General features: G+C 40.2%; 1 pseudogene; it reads left to right on the top strand.

The window, feature by feature from the left end:
• The window catches only part of LOC106568250 (myosin heavy chain, fast skeletal muscle-like), a 6,665-nt pseudogene extending 586 nt beyond the window's left edge, over nucleotides 1–6,079 (top strand).
• The last annotated feature ends 8,920 nt before the right edge of the window (nucleotides 6,080–14,999 follow it).

The raw sequence follows: 14,999 nt of genomic DNA, 5'->3' as shown, positions 1-14,999 counted from the left end.
ATATTGTTTCATTGTAAATTCAACCTGCTTATGTGAATGGAATGATGAAAATGTACATTTTGATTTGGTATCAACATAGTTCGACTCTCATTCACTTTAACCAGGTAAAAAATCTGACAGAGGAGATGGCCTCTCATGATGAGAGCATTGGCAAGCTAACCAAGGAGAAAAAGCACTCCAAGAGGCACATCCGCAGACCCTGGTGGATCTCCAGGTAAAGGACGACAAAGTTAACACTGACTAAATCCAAGACCAAGCTTGAGCATCAAGTGGATGATGTGAGTTTAGAGTTTGATCAAATTGCTGGAATAAAACCGGCTCAGAATTAACTTTAACAAATATGTTCTCTAATTGTATAGCTTGAGGGTTTTCTGCTGCAAGAGAAGAAGCTCCACATGGAAATTGAGAGAGCCAAGAGGAAGCTTGAGGGTGACCTAAAACTGGCCCAGGAATCCATAATGGATCTAGAGAATGACAAGCAGCAGTCGGAAGAGAAGATAAAAAAATAACATGGAGTGAAATTTAATAAATCATCTACTGTATCAACATATACTTTTTTATTAGGATTCAGACTTAACTGTCAACATTGCCTATGTCTATAACAGGAAGGACTTTGAAACCAGCCAGCTTCTAAGCAAGATTGAAGATGAGCAATCTTTGGGGTCTCAGCTACAGAAGAAAATCAAGGAGCTCTAGGTGTGAAGTATGCAGTTTATAATGTATTTATTTTCATTCAATAATTTATAAGGTGGACTCAATTGCATTAACCCTTTCATCTTAGGCCTGTATTGAGGAACTGGAAGAAGAGATTGAGGCAGAACGTGCTGCCCGCGCTAAGGTTGAAAAGCAGAGAGCTGACCTTTCCAGGGAACTTGAAGAGATCAGTGAAAGGTTTGAAGAGGCTGGTGGTGCACCTGCTGCTCAAATTGAGATGAACAAGAAGTGTGAGGATGATTTCCAGAAGCTGCGCCAGGACTTTGAGGAATCCAACCTGCAGCATGAAGATACCGCTGCTGCTCTCCACAAGAAGCAGGCTGACAGCGTAGCAGAGCTGAGAGAGCAGATATACAACCTTCAGCGTATCAAGCAGAAGCTTGAGAAGGAGAAGAATGAATACAAAATGGAGATTGATGATCTCTCATGTTACAGTATCATAGAGGCCACCAATTAATATGAATGTAATTTCAATCAAGAGCGATGTGCATTTACACCAGGTGAATATAGCCAGCAGCTTGAAGAGAAAGAAGCTCTTGTTTTTCAGCTGACCAGAAGCAGGCACACACTCAGCAGATTGAGGAGGTCAAGGTCAAGGTAAGGACCTGTCATTACAAACAATCAATTCATACATTTTCATTTGTAACTTTATTATAACCAATTACTTGTTTTTCCTTCTTAAAGGCTAAACCCTAGCTCATAGTTTGTAATCAGCCAGCCATGACTGTGATATGCTGTGGGAGCAGTTTGAGGACTAACAGGAGGCCAAGGCTGTGCTGCAGTGTGTAATGTCCAAGGCCAACAGTGAGGTAGCTCAGTGGAGAACCAATTATGAAACTGATGCAATCCAGCGTACTGAAGAGCTTGAGGCGGCAAAGTGTGTTCAAAAGTAACAATTAATACAGTATGTACCTCTTTTTCTGATATTTGTTCTCATAGTTTCTCATTGCATAATTGTCATTTTCAACAGGGAAAAGCTTGCCAGGGAGATATGTGTGTGCTTCTCTGGAGAAGACCAAACAGCGACTCCGGTGAGAGGAAGAGGACCTCATGGTTGATGTGGAGAGCGCTAATGCCATGGCTGCCAACCTTGACAGGAAGCAGAGGAACTTTGACAAGCTAGAAAGGGAGAAAGCATACTAATAAAAAGAGATGATTGTAATGAGATAAAATGACAGATAATTATATTTGTTGATCATAATTGTGTAAGTTAGTCACATTGTACATTTTTACAGGTTCTGGCAGAGTGGAAACAGAAGTATAAGGAAGGACAGACAGAGCTGGAGTGATCTCAGAAAGAGGTTCGCTCAATGAGCACTGAGCTGTTCAAGATGAAGAACTCCAATGAGGAGGCTCTGGATCAGCTGGAGACCCTGAAGTGTGAGAACAAGAACTTGCAGTATAGGGGTTCAATTAATTTTCAGTCAATAGAGGAATTAGCCAAATAAATCTGTAAAACCAATCACATATCACATATTTAGAGGAGATTTTAAAAGCAGAAGTTGAATGACATTAATACTTTTCTAACCTCAGCCTTTTGGACAATTCTGGACAATTCCACTTAGTGTAATATTCAACCTTTTTTAACTGCTAATAAATCCAGAAATGTATGGAGCCACATATAATTAGAAAAAGCATAAATGTAAGATTAAATATAAGCCTTCAAAATGTTCCTAGGTCCATCCTACACACACAATAATGTACAAGTTATACTTAAAAAAATATTCGTTCTCTTTCCCCAATAGATCAACAGTGTCAAACATAGCAACACCAAAAATGTTCATGATTGGGTGAATAACTCCGATTTTACAGCAATTTATGTGTGCATGTCGCAATTCTGGGTGTTGTTGGCTAGCTTCCTTTTTAGTAGCTAGCTAGCTAAACATTGATATTCAAGAAGGCATGTGTAAATGATAACAGGGATGTTTTATACTGTTAGCTTGAATCCGTGGGATTTCAATTATGTAAAGATCAGAGACGTTATGCCCGTAAAGGGCACCAGTGTGCGTGTCCCCTCAGATTTGTCCTGTTTTTCAGACGTTAAATTAATTAAAGTGTTAAATTAACTGGATTTTTAATCCCACGTTTTATCATAATTATTTCTAAAAAATATCTGTCAGCTGTATTTTGTGGAGGGGGCACATTGACTGGACCAGACAAAGAGCACCCAAAACCCTATTCTACCTAGTAGGTGGTTCATTCCAAGGTGCACCACACAGCAAATGCTTGGCAAGACGCTAGATACTCTACTGCGTGCAGACAGTATTGTCAGTGGAGGAGGAGAGAGTGTCAAGTGACACACACAGTGTTTTAATAAGTTAGAGTAGTTTGTCTAACTATCTTAGCTGGCATCCCTGCTAGCATTGTTGCTTTAGAAAATATAAAAATTGCTTTAATTCTTGGGTTATGATACTATATGCCAGTGTGGTAGTTGTACTAAACTCCTAAGGCATAAAAGTTCTTAAAGAATCAATGTGCATCATTCATTTAAATGACAGTTGAACAGGTTAAAAGGTATAGTTAGATAACCTATGCAGAAAATACACTTTTTTTATATAGAATTAGGCATTATGATTATGGCTCTAGATTGCAGGATAAAGCTGTTTCAGGTGTTTGAAAAATGTACAATTCTCCAACCTACAGACTCATCCCAACAACAAAAAATGTTTCCAAAATGTACGTGGTACAGGGGGTTATAGCAGGTTTTAATGTGTCTAGTTGAATCAATATTTTTGACCAAAACACCTTTCTGTGTATCTGCAGAGGAGATCACAGACCTGACTGAACAGATAAGAGAGACTGGAAAGAGCATTCATGAGCCGGAAAAGGCCAAGAATACAGCGGAGTCTTAGAAGGCAGAGATCCAGACTGCTCTGGATGAAGCTGAGGTTAGGAGTCATATGCATGAATAGGCCCAGTAAGTTTAGTCGAAAAATTTACATAATTTTGATCAACATCTTTGTTTCTTGTGTAATACATAGGGAACTCTGGAACATTAGAAATCCAAGATTCTGCGTGTCCAGCTGGAGCTCAACAAGGACAAGGGTGAAGTGGACAGGAAGCTTGCAAAGAAGGATGAGGAGATGGAACAGATCAAGAGGAACAGCCAGATGGTGATTAACGCCATGCAGAGCAATCTGGACCCTGAGAGTCAAGAAGAAGATGGAGGGAAACCTCAATGAGATGGAGATTCAGATGAGTCATGCCAACCACCAAGCTGCTGAGGCCTAGAAACAGCAAAGGAACATCCAGGGACAACTCAAAGACAAGGTAAGCTTTTTGATCAACATTTGTTTACAAAGTCAATCACTTAATGACTTCCCACGTTTCAAATCATATCAAATCAAATTTTATTGGTCACGTACACGTGATTAACAGATGTTATTATGGGTGTTGCAAAATGCTTGTGCTTCTAGCTCCAACAGTGCAGTAATATCTAACAAGTAATATCTACACAACATATACCCAATACACACAAATCTAAGTAGGAATGAATTAAGACTATATACATATATGGACGAGCGATGTCAGAGCGGAATGGACTAAGGTATAGAATACAGTATATACATATGAGATGAGTAATGCAAGATATGTAAACATTATTAAGTGACTAAGATACCATAGAATACAGTATATACATATGAGATGAGTAATGCAAGATATGTAAACATTATTAAGTGAATGCGATACCGTAGAATAGTATAGAAAACAGTATATACATATGAGATGAGTAATGCAAGATATGTAAACATTATTAAAGTGACTAGTGTTCCATTCCTTAAAATGGCCAGTGATGTGTAGTCTATGCTTATGGACAGCAGCCACTACATTTGTTCCATAACATCTTTATTATTAGGATGCCAAACTGCACCTTGATGATGCAATCAGAGGACAGGATGACATGAAGGAGCAGGCAGCCATGGTGGAGCGCAGGAACGCCCTGATGTTGGCTGAGATTGAGGAGCTGAGGGCTGCTCTGGAGCAGACAGAGAGAGGACACAAAGTGGCCAAGCAAGAGCTGGTGGATGTCAGTGAACAGGTTGGATTGCTGCTCTCAGGTAGTCATTTTCATTTATACCTTTTGTTGACGTTTTATCCTAATTTTGATAAACTTGTTCTTTACATGATTTGTCTTGAAGACAATTCTTCTGAGCACCAAGAAGAAGCTTGGGGTGACTTGGTTTCAGGTCCAAGGTGAGGTGGAAGACACTGTTCACGAAGTCAGAAATGCAGAGGAGAAGGCCAAGAAGGCCATCACTGATGGGAGTAAAATAAAATATGTATGAATGAATTACCTAAAACTTTTCTATAAACAAATATGATGTTACAAACCATGCTGCCATGATAGCTGATGAGCTGAAGAAGGAGCAGGACACCAGCACTCACCTGGAGAGGATGAAGTAAACCTGGAGGTAACAGTCAAGGACCTGCAGGTCAGTCCGGGTGGGAAGTAAGTTAATGATTGATTAATTATTGATAACAGGCGCTAACATTTGAAAGGGGATAGCTATACAGTATATGTACATAATGAGCTAAATTCTAATCAAAATATTGATTCCTAAATCAAGGTGCGTGAACTGGAGTCTTGTCTGGTAGGTGGAGCAGGTACTATTAAAGGTGTCCGCAAATGTGAGAGGAGAGTGAAGGAGCTCACCTACCAGGTAAGTTAATTGTCTGTGTTGAACAAATGGCTAGAAAATGATCCGACTCTCTCAGCATCTAAAAAAAAACTATGTCCCACCTCCCTCAAACTGAGAAGGACAAGAAGAATGTTACCAGGCTGTAGGATTTGGTGGACAAGCTGCAGTTGAAGGTTAAGACCTACAAGAGGCAGGCTGAGGAAGCGGTAAGTCACTTAAAAGCAAATTCATCTCAAATTATTCTGCAAAACATGGTAAACCTGAACTGTACCACCCTTAGCCTTCTAATTACAACTATTTCTTATTGTCCTTTCAGGAAGAAAAAGCCAACACTCACCTGGCCTAGTTCAGGAAGGTGCAGCATGGACTGGAGAAAGCTGAGGAGCGTGCTGACATTACTGAGTCCCAGCTGAGAGCCAAGAGTCTGTTTAATGGAAAAGTTATCCTATTTTACATTTTATTCCATTCTCCAAAGACGTGCAAGGAACAAGTTCCTGAAGCCTTTCTGTGTTTCATATAATAGTCAATGTGAAAGTGTATTAAACCGTTATTCGCACCAGTATTATTCGTTTTGCATGAAACTCCCTCTTAACATCCCAAGGGCTTTATTTCCCCATTTGTGGAAATAAATCTGGTTGTTTGGATGATTAATTTGTGTATTTCCAGGAAACAAAAGAAGCTGAATAAAGAAGTGTTCATCAACAATGCTACTGAAGTCTTCTCAAAACTGCTCATACAATGATTGCCATTGTGAAAGTCTTTATGTGCACTGATTAAAATATTAAACAATATCATCTCTGCAGTTTTGTTAATTCTTTAACTGAAATGAATGTATTTCAAAATATATTTTCAACCAAATGATCTAATACATAATTCTTACAGGTCGAATAATAAAGTTATAAGTGCATTTGACCTACCTTGCCCTCAGGAATTCATTCATCACTCTTGACTGAAGCACCCCTCCAAAAACAATGGGAATCCTCCAAAAACAATGGGAATCCTACATGTGATAACATAACAGAATCACAATATAACAGATAAATCAATTCATGCAATATCATTTAAATTTAACTGGTACTCATATCCTAAGAAAAACAATAGTTTATTCTGCCTGTTCAAAGTGTGCTGCTAATTTAGTTGTCACCTCTTCCCGTGGTGTTTCTGAGTTGCTGAGCTTTATCCTCACTCATCTCCCACATTAGTCCTTTGTTTTTGGTAGCCCTCATTGTCCATGATGAAAACCCCTGTCATAGCCACTGGAATAGTTATTTAAATAGTAGAACTTCTCATTAAACCATAATCAGTGAGCGTCTTTTTTTTTCTCATCGCTGCAACTCCCGTACAGACTGGGGAGAGGCGAAGGTCGAGAGCCGTGTGTCCTCCGAAACACAACCCAACCAAGCCGCACTGCTTCATTACACAATGCCCACTTAACCCGGAAGCCAGCCGCACCAATGTGTTGGAGGAAACACCATACATCTGGCGACCATGTCAGAGTGCACTGTGCCCGGCCCGCCACAGGAGTAGCAGGTGCGCAATGGGACAAGGACATGGGACAAGGACACCAAATCCTCCCCTAACCCAGACGACAATGGGCCAATTGTGCGCTGCACCATGGGTCTCCCGGTCGTGGCCGGCTGTGACAGAGCCTGGACTCCAACCCAGAATCTCTAGTGGCACAGCTAGCACTGTGATGCAGTGCCTTAGACCACTGCGCCACTCAGGAGGCCTACGAGCGTCTCATATTTCAAATCCCATACTAAGCACAACTCATTACTCCCAGACCAGGGAGGGAGGTCAAGGCCTATGGAATTAAAATCACTTATGCACACGTGATATATCAAGCCCAGTGGATACCATGTGGCGTTACTGTAAATAAGTAATATTCACAAATCAAGGGGTGACTGAAAATATTACAGATTGTGACTCATATTAATACATTTGAGGAAACCATGCCTCACCATCAATCATATTTGTCCTGTTTCCATTTTCATATCATGTCAACACATTTTGTCAAGTACCATGGATAGGAAAGTAGGATGGGTGGTGTTAATGACTAACTCATTTAGTTCTGTAACTGGGAAGATCTTGAAATCTCTACCACGTGGGATCAGTTATTGGAGCTGTTTTTAATAGCCTGTGAGACATGAGGAGGAGAATTTAGACTAGGTAACAAGGCTCCCATGCCTCTCATGTTCTACTGCTTTGCAAGTAGTGCTGCACCAAATGCCAACACCATCAGCACCATTTAAACATCTCTCTCACACCACCACTCTAAAGGTTGCGTGGCCATTTAAAGCATTTGATATTAATTTTATTGGCTGGGAACACAGTAAGGAAAGTAATTGAAAGTTGTGTTACCCTGGCTGAACTCCATCAAAGGAGACCTTTATGTTTTTATACTTAAAGTAACTTGACACTGGGAAAAACACCAAGCAGAATATGTTTTCTTAAATGATACCTTCTTTTGGTTAATAAAACATGTTCTTACATACATACAGTGCCTTCAGAAAGTATTCAGGCCCCTTTTACTTTTTCCACGTTTTGTTAGGTTCAGCCTTATTCTAAAATTAAATAGTTTTTTTCCCTCATCAATCTTCACACAATACCCTATAATGACAAAGCAAAAACATGTTTTTAGAAATCTTTGCTAATTTTAAAACATTTAAAACTGAAATATGACATTTACATAAGTATTCAGACCCTTTAATCAGTACTTTGTTGAAGATCCTTTGGCAGCGATTACAGCCTCCATTTTTGGGTATAACGCTACAAGCTTGGCACACCTGTTTTTGGGGAGTTTCTCCTATTCTTCTGTGCAGATCCTCTCAAGCTCTGTCAGGTTGGATGGGGAGCGTTTTGGCACAGCTATTTTCACGTCTCTCCAGAGATTTTCGATCTGGTTAAAGTCCAGTCCCTGCCGCTAAAAAACATCCCAACAGCATGATGCTGCCACCACCATGCTTCACCGTAGGGATGGTGCAAGGTTTCCTCCAGACGTGACACCTGGCATTCAGGCCAAAGAGTTCAATCTTGGTTTCATCAGACTAGAGAATCTTGTTTTTCATGGTCTGAGATTCTTTAGGTGCCTTTTGGCAAACTCCAAGCGAGCTGTTGGCGGGGCTCCCTGCCTGTGCCATTAAACCCCTACAACTCATCCAGAACGCCGCAGCCCGTCTGGTGTTCAACCTTCCCAAGTTCTCTCACGTCACCCCGCTCCTCCGCACACTCCACTGGCTTCCAGTTGAAGCTCGCATCTGCTACAAGACCATGGTGCTTGCCTACGGAGCTGTGAGGGGAACGGCACCTCTGTACCTTCAGGCTCTGATCAGGCCCTACACCCAAACAAGGGCACTGCGTTCATCCACCTCAGGCCTGCTGGCCCCCCTGCCTCTGCGGAAGCACAGTTCCCGCTCAGCCCGGTCAAAACTGTTCGCTGCTCTGGCACCCCAATGGTGGAACAAGCTCCCTCACGGCGCCAGGACAGCGGAGTCAATCACCACCTTCCGGAGACACCTGAAACCCCACCTCTTTAAGGAATACCTAGGATAGGATAAAGTAATCCTTCTAACCCCCCCCCCTCAGATTGCTGAGGATTTTTTATTTTAATACATTTTAGAATAGGGCTGTAACTTAACAAAATGTGGAAAAAGTCAAGGGGTCTGAATACTGTTTATAACAAATCTAGTAAGTCTAGTCTTGTCTTACAGACAGAATGTACATATTTGTTTTTATTCATAATTTTTGCTTAAAGCATGTTGTTATGGATTCTTACACTGCCAGAAATAGGATAACAAATGCAGACATGATATTCAGCTGACACTGACTTGGGCTTCCAGGGGTTTATGGGGCTGAAGGTACTATCACTAGTTTCCTGTGATGCCCCAAACATAGGATTGTCTCGTTCAAGCTCGACTCCGCTTCTGGACACAAGTCTCACCTGAGGTAAATCATCAAATTTATAGTAGGCCAAATGTATATACAATAGGGCCAGGACTATACCAGTATTGCAATAGTTTTCGGTGTTTTCATAATTTTTCAACAATTCAAAAATGACTGAATCTCACTGGAGAAATCATCCAAGCAAGGGAAACAGCGCCCCCATGTCTCTATGTGTAGGCCATGTATCTGATGCTGTCTGGAACAAAATAGTATGACATATTTCCACCGTAGCATTTGACTGATTGATGCCAACAAGCATTTGGCCTCCCTTGATAAAAAAAATATATAATTAGCCAAACTGTGGATTGTCCTGGCGTAGCAAAACGCCCCCCAAGAGAGGCCAGTTTGGATTTGGCTGCACACCAATCAAATCACATCGTAAGCAAAACGTCATCATTGTCAGAAAACATGTCTGTTTCTCGTCTGCTTGTGTTGATGTCCTGCAGTAGCTAGCTTGCTAAATCGACCCTTTCCTAAGCCATGGATGGAGATGGAGATTTGTACTTGCAGTTTTGACTTCATTCTCTGTACAGGCCAATGATTATGACGCCGATTCTGATCTAACCATGAATTCATACATTGTGCCACTGGCCTGAGACTATTGAAATTCAATATGTAGCCTGGATGTAGGCTAGTAGGCTCACATTAACTAGCTAGTTAACTTAGCTGGTTCATTGTTGCACATGCGAGGAAGTTAGGCTAGCAAGCATTTTAGCTAGGTAGTGTATTGTATGACAGAGCCATAGACAGTTTTGCCAACATGAAAGAGAGGAGGATGGCATTGGCATTCAACTAGTCTACAATTAGAGTGAGTTAACTTTTTTTTTACTTGCATACACAGACAGACAGAAATCAGTACCATGGAGAGCCACATGATATTTAGAAACATTGATTGGAGTAAATAGTTTTTGGTATCTTTAAGTGTGTTTTCAGTGTATTAAACTAAGCATACTGTAGAGAGCCTTGTTGATTTGATGATGTTTAAGTGTAAATGGTGCTGGAATAACAGAGGCAGTGCTCCTGTTGTGTTTGTGCTGACTTGCAGTAACTCTGTGGTTCTAAATCAGTTATTTAGTAAACTGTCAAAACATTAACTTGCTTAACCATGCTGCAGGTCATATAACTGTTTGTTACATGCAATATTTGTTTTGTGGACTTCGCCGAACAGATGTTGCTCTCTGGTTTTGTGATAAAACAAACGTATGTGTAGTTTAATTTATTCCGCCACTATGTGACTGTCTTTTTGTTGTCATGGCCTTGTTGTATATCACGGTGACATATGAACTAATGAGTTCTAGAGCAAACAATGCAATTATCACAACATAGGTTGTAATATGGCCTTTTTACTGGCTTGGCTTTCTCAGTGATATTACCCACGCACTGCTACTGTTTTTTGCATGGGCTGCGTCTCAATCCACCACATCCACCTACAGTATGTCGGCCTTCCGCATCTTTGGTGGAAAGTGGCAGAGCTACAGCTTTGTTTGTCAGACTGGGAGCCATTTGAAAAATCTCACGAAAATGTCTGTAGCATCTGAACGGTTTGTCCATTTTGCTCTATGATCCCCACAAGTGTCACGGGACTCGTCTGAAGTCTGTACCACCGATTTGTGCCAACTTCTGTCAGTACCGTCTGAACTGTTTGGGCTACAAACTAATATGATCCCACTATGTAGTGTTGTTATGTTTGATACCGGAGCTCCGAGGTATGCGTCAAAATCGCTGAGCAGCTAACTTCAAAGCAATGTGCCTATGCCTGTATCACCACAGATAGAACAATGAGACAGATATTTCACCGGATGTATGTGTGGCATCCGCTTGGCGTTTCCACTCACTACCAAAAATGTACCCAGTGGCCGGCAGTGGAAGAAGATGGAACAAGATTGATTTTGGCAGACATTCAGACATTTTCTTGTCAATTAATTATTTGATCTCAACACAGTTTTCTGTTCCCGAAACTAGAATCTGTTAAGGACAGAGTGGACTAAGTTTTGGAGACTTTACCCTTTGCGTTGTTTAGAAGGAGTGCAAAATCGATTTGAGTTATTGCACACGTGCACTTCACATAGTAGGCGTTCACTAACGGAAATATGCAATTGTCTGCTAGAACGCGCCAACAGAATCTCGCTAACTCGTGCTTGGGTCTGCCCACCTCCTTGCTTGTTCTGCCCACTATGACTAATTTGTTCCCATTTGTAACGACAGGCTGTGGTCTATATTGGTTTAGTTAAAAAAATATTTGGTATCACTTTATCAGAAGTATGCCATCAATGATGCCCAAAGCATAGTTTGATCACGTGTTTTTTTAAACCATGTGTTGCAAAATGCGAGATCCTACTGATTTTGCCATGGTTCCAGGGGGATTTCTTCGATTCCAAGCTGCTTTCAAAAACCCACCTCTACCGGACACCTTACTTGCAAATATAGTTAGGATTTTATACAATTAGTTTTACCTGACCGGTAGCTTAGCAGGTAGAGTAGGGCACTATGGAATATTCATGGCCGTGGGGGTATAAGGTTGAATCCTGTTGAACACACACTATTTTGAAGACAAAAATGCATGTGAAACCACACTTTCTGCACGGTTGTTCAAATAATTTGATTTATTTAGCATAGTATAAGCTTCTGTCTTAAGCATCCTAAATAATACCAAAGATTCTGTTTTTGAAAAAGAGTCAACTTAAAGGCAAAAAAGGCTAAGCGTGATGATTGATGCAAACCTGGTATTCCAACTGATTATCAACTACTAAAACCAACGACTTACCGCTGCGCCACAGAGTTTCATTAAACGGAGAAGAAAAAAATATCTGATAATCACACGCTGCTGTTTATTGCTGACCAGCAGATGTCACTAATGTGCATTGTGAACAGAATTAAGCTCTGCATAATGATTCGTTTTTCAACACAATTTGGTGAAAATGCCAATGCCTTCAGAAAGCCTCGGTTTCTTATCAATACCACTATGGAAAGGGCAGACTCACGAAAGCGATTGTGTTTTCCATTTTTACTTTACTACCCCCACAAGTGGTAGAGGCGTCACTACAGACCCTGGTTGGTTCCCAGCCTGTGTCACAACCGGCCGTGATCGAGAGTCCCATAGGGCGGTGCACAATTAGCCCAGCGTCGTCCGGGTTAGGGGAAGGTTTAGCCAGGGGGTTAGGCCCATCATTGCAAATAAGAATTTGTTCTGAACTGACTTGCCTGGTTAAAAAAATAAAATGTAAAAATGTATACAGTGGCAAGAGAAAGTATGTGAACCCTTTGGAATTACCCGGATTTCTGCATAAATTGGTCATCAAATTGGATCTGATCCTCATCTAAGTCACAACAATAGACAAACATAGTGTGCTTAATCTAATAACACAAATGATTGTATTTTTCTTGCCTATATTGAATACAGTTGAGTTGTTTGGAAGGAACACACAACACTATGTGTGGAGAAAAAAGGCACAGCACACCAACATCAAAACCTCATCCCAACTGTAAAGTGTGGTGGCGGGAGCATCATGGTTTGCGGCTGCTTTGCTCCCTCAGGGCCTGGACAGCTTGCTATCATTGACGGAAAAATGTATTCCAAAGTTTATCAAGACATTTTGCAGGAGACATTTTGCAGGAGAATGTTATCTGGCTATCTGTCCGCCAATTGAAGCTCAACAGAAGTTGGGTGATACAACAGGACAACGACCCAAAACACAGAAGTAAATCAACAACAGAATGGCTTCAACAGAAGAAAATATGCCTTCTGGAGTGGCCCAGTCAGAGCCCTGACCTCAACTCGATTGAGATGCTGTGGCATGACCTCAAGAGAGCAGTTCACACCAGACATCCCAAGAATATTGCTGAACTGAAACAGTTTTGTAAAGAGGAATGGTACAAAAATACTCCTGATCATTGTGCAGGTCTGATCTGTAACTACAGAAAATGTTTGGTTGAGGTTATTGCTGCCAAAGGAGGGTCAACCTGTTATTAAATCCAAGAGTTCACATACTTTTTCCACCCTGCACTGTGAATGTTTACACGGTGTGTTCAATAAAGACATGAAAACATATAATTGTTTGTGTGTTATTATTTTAAGCAGACTGTGTTTGTCTATTGTTGTGACCATAGATGAAGATCAGATCAGATTTTATGACCAATTTATGCAGAAATCCAGGTATTTCCAAAGGGTTCACATACGTTTTCTTGCCACTGTATATATATTTTTTAAAGTGTCACTGGACTCGTCTGAAGGTAACCCATACAAATAAATGGAGGTATGGAGGTAGTTTTGTGGAAACAAAAAAAAGGGGTTAAATATGTGTCCAAAAATATATTTCCTGAGCTTTCTTATATCTCCTAGATATAGGACAGACACTTCAAACCTTAATTATTTTTTGACTGTCTTTTTTGCCATTCATGAATGTGTTATTCAATGCGTTTCTATGGTCTATTGTAGTAATTTAATTTAAAAATATATATATATATATTTTTATACTTACAGAGGACCTAAAATTTTAAATCAATTGCCTTTATGATCATTGGTATGACCATCAGTAGTTTGTATACAAAGAGTTTAACAGCTTACATAAGAGCCCCCAACCCTTTCAATATGGGTAGTTTTGCCATGGATTGTTAATTGCTTTTATTTAAAAAATATTACATTCATAGAAATAGCAATATTGAAATGTATGATTTGTAGAACTGTTTCAGCATTCTTAGAACTTCTTAGGGCTAGGCCCCTTTTTTCTCAATTTCTGCCTGAATGACATGGCCAAGGTAAACTGTATGTTGCTCAGGTCCTGAAGCCAGAATATGCATACAATTGGTACCATTGGAAAGAAAACACTTGGAAGGTTGTAGAAATGTTAAAATAATGTAGGAGAATATAACACAATAGATATGGTAGGAGAAAATCCAAAGAAAAACCAACCAGAATTGTTTTTGTTGAAGGAGACCATGCTCTTACAATGGAAAGTATAGGGGCATACTGAATTCTAGCTCCCATAGGGTGTCAGCAGTCTATGTTCAAGGTTTCAGGCTTGTAACTTCCAAAACGAATAAGAAATATCAGTTTTAGTAGAGGGACACAGTTTTAGCACCTGCTAAAATCGGTTTCCTATTGAACATACTTCTTTCCGTAAGAAATATTATATCTTGATAACATTTTAGGGTATCTGAGGAGTAAATAGAAATGTATTTTGACTTGTTGAAACAAAGTTTAGGGGTAGATTTTCGGATTTCTTTCTCTGCATGTTGAACGAGTGGATTACTCAAATCGATGGCGCCAACTAAACAGACTTTTTGGAATATAAAGTAGAATTTTATCTAACAAAACGACACTACATGTTATAGCTGGGACCCTTTAGATGACAAAACGGAGGAAGATTTTCAAAAAGTAAGTGAATATTTAATCGCTATTTGTGAAAAATATTTTGATTTGGGGCGCCGTCCTCAAACAATCGCATGGCATGCTTTTGCTGTAATAGCTACTGTAAATCGGACAGTGCAGTTAGATCAACAATAATTTAAGCTTTCAACCAATAGAAGACACTTGTATGTACCTAAATGTTTAATATCCATAATTTCTATGATTATTTATTTGAATTGCGCGCCCTCCAGTTTCACCGGAAGTTGTCCCGCTAGCGGGATGCCTAGCCCTAAGCATGGTATTGTTTACTCCCAATGAATCTATAATTTGACAAATGAGAAAGTACATTTCAGCAG

Source organism: Salmo salar, chromosome ssa13 (assembly GCF_905237065.1).
Source record: "Salmo salar chromosome ssa13, Ssal_v3.1, whole genome shotgun sequence".
In the NCBI taxonomy this organism is placed as follows: Eukaryota; Metazoa; Chordata; class Actinopteri; order Salmoniformes; family Salmonidae; genus Salmo; species Salmo salar.
This window is presented reverse-complemented; position numbering and strand designations above follow the sequence as displayed.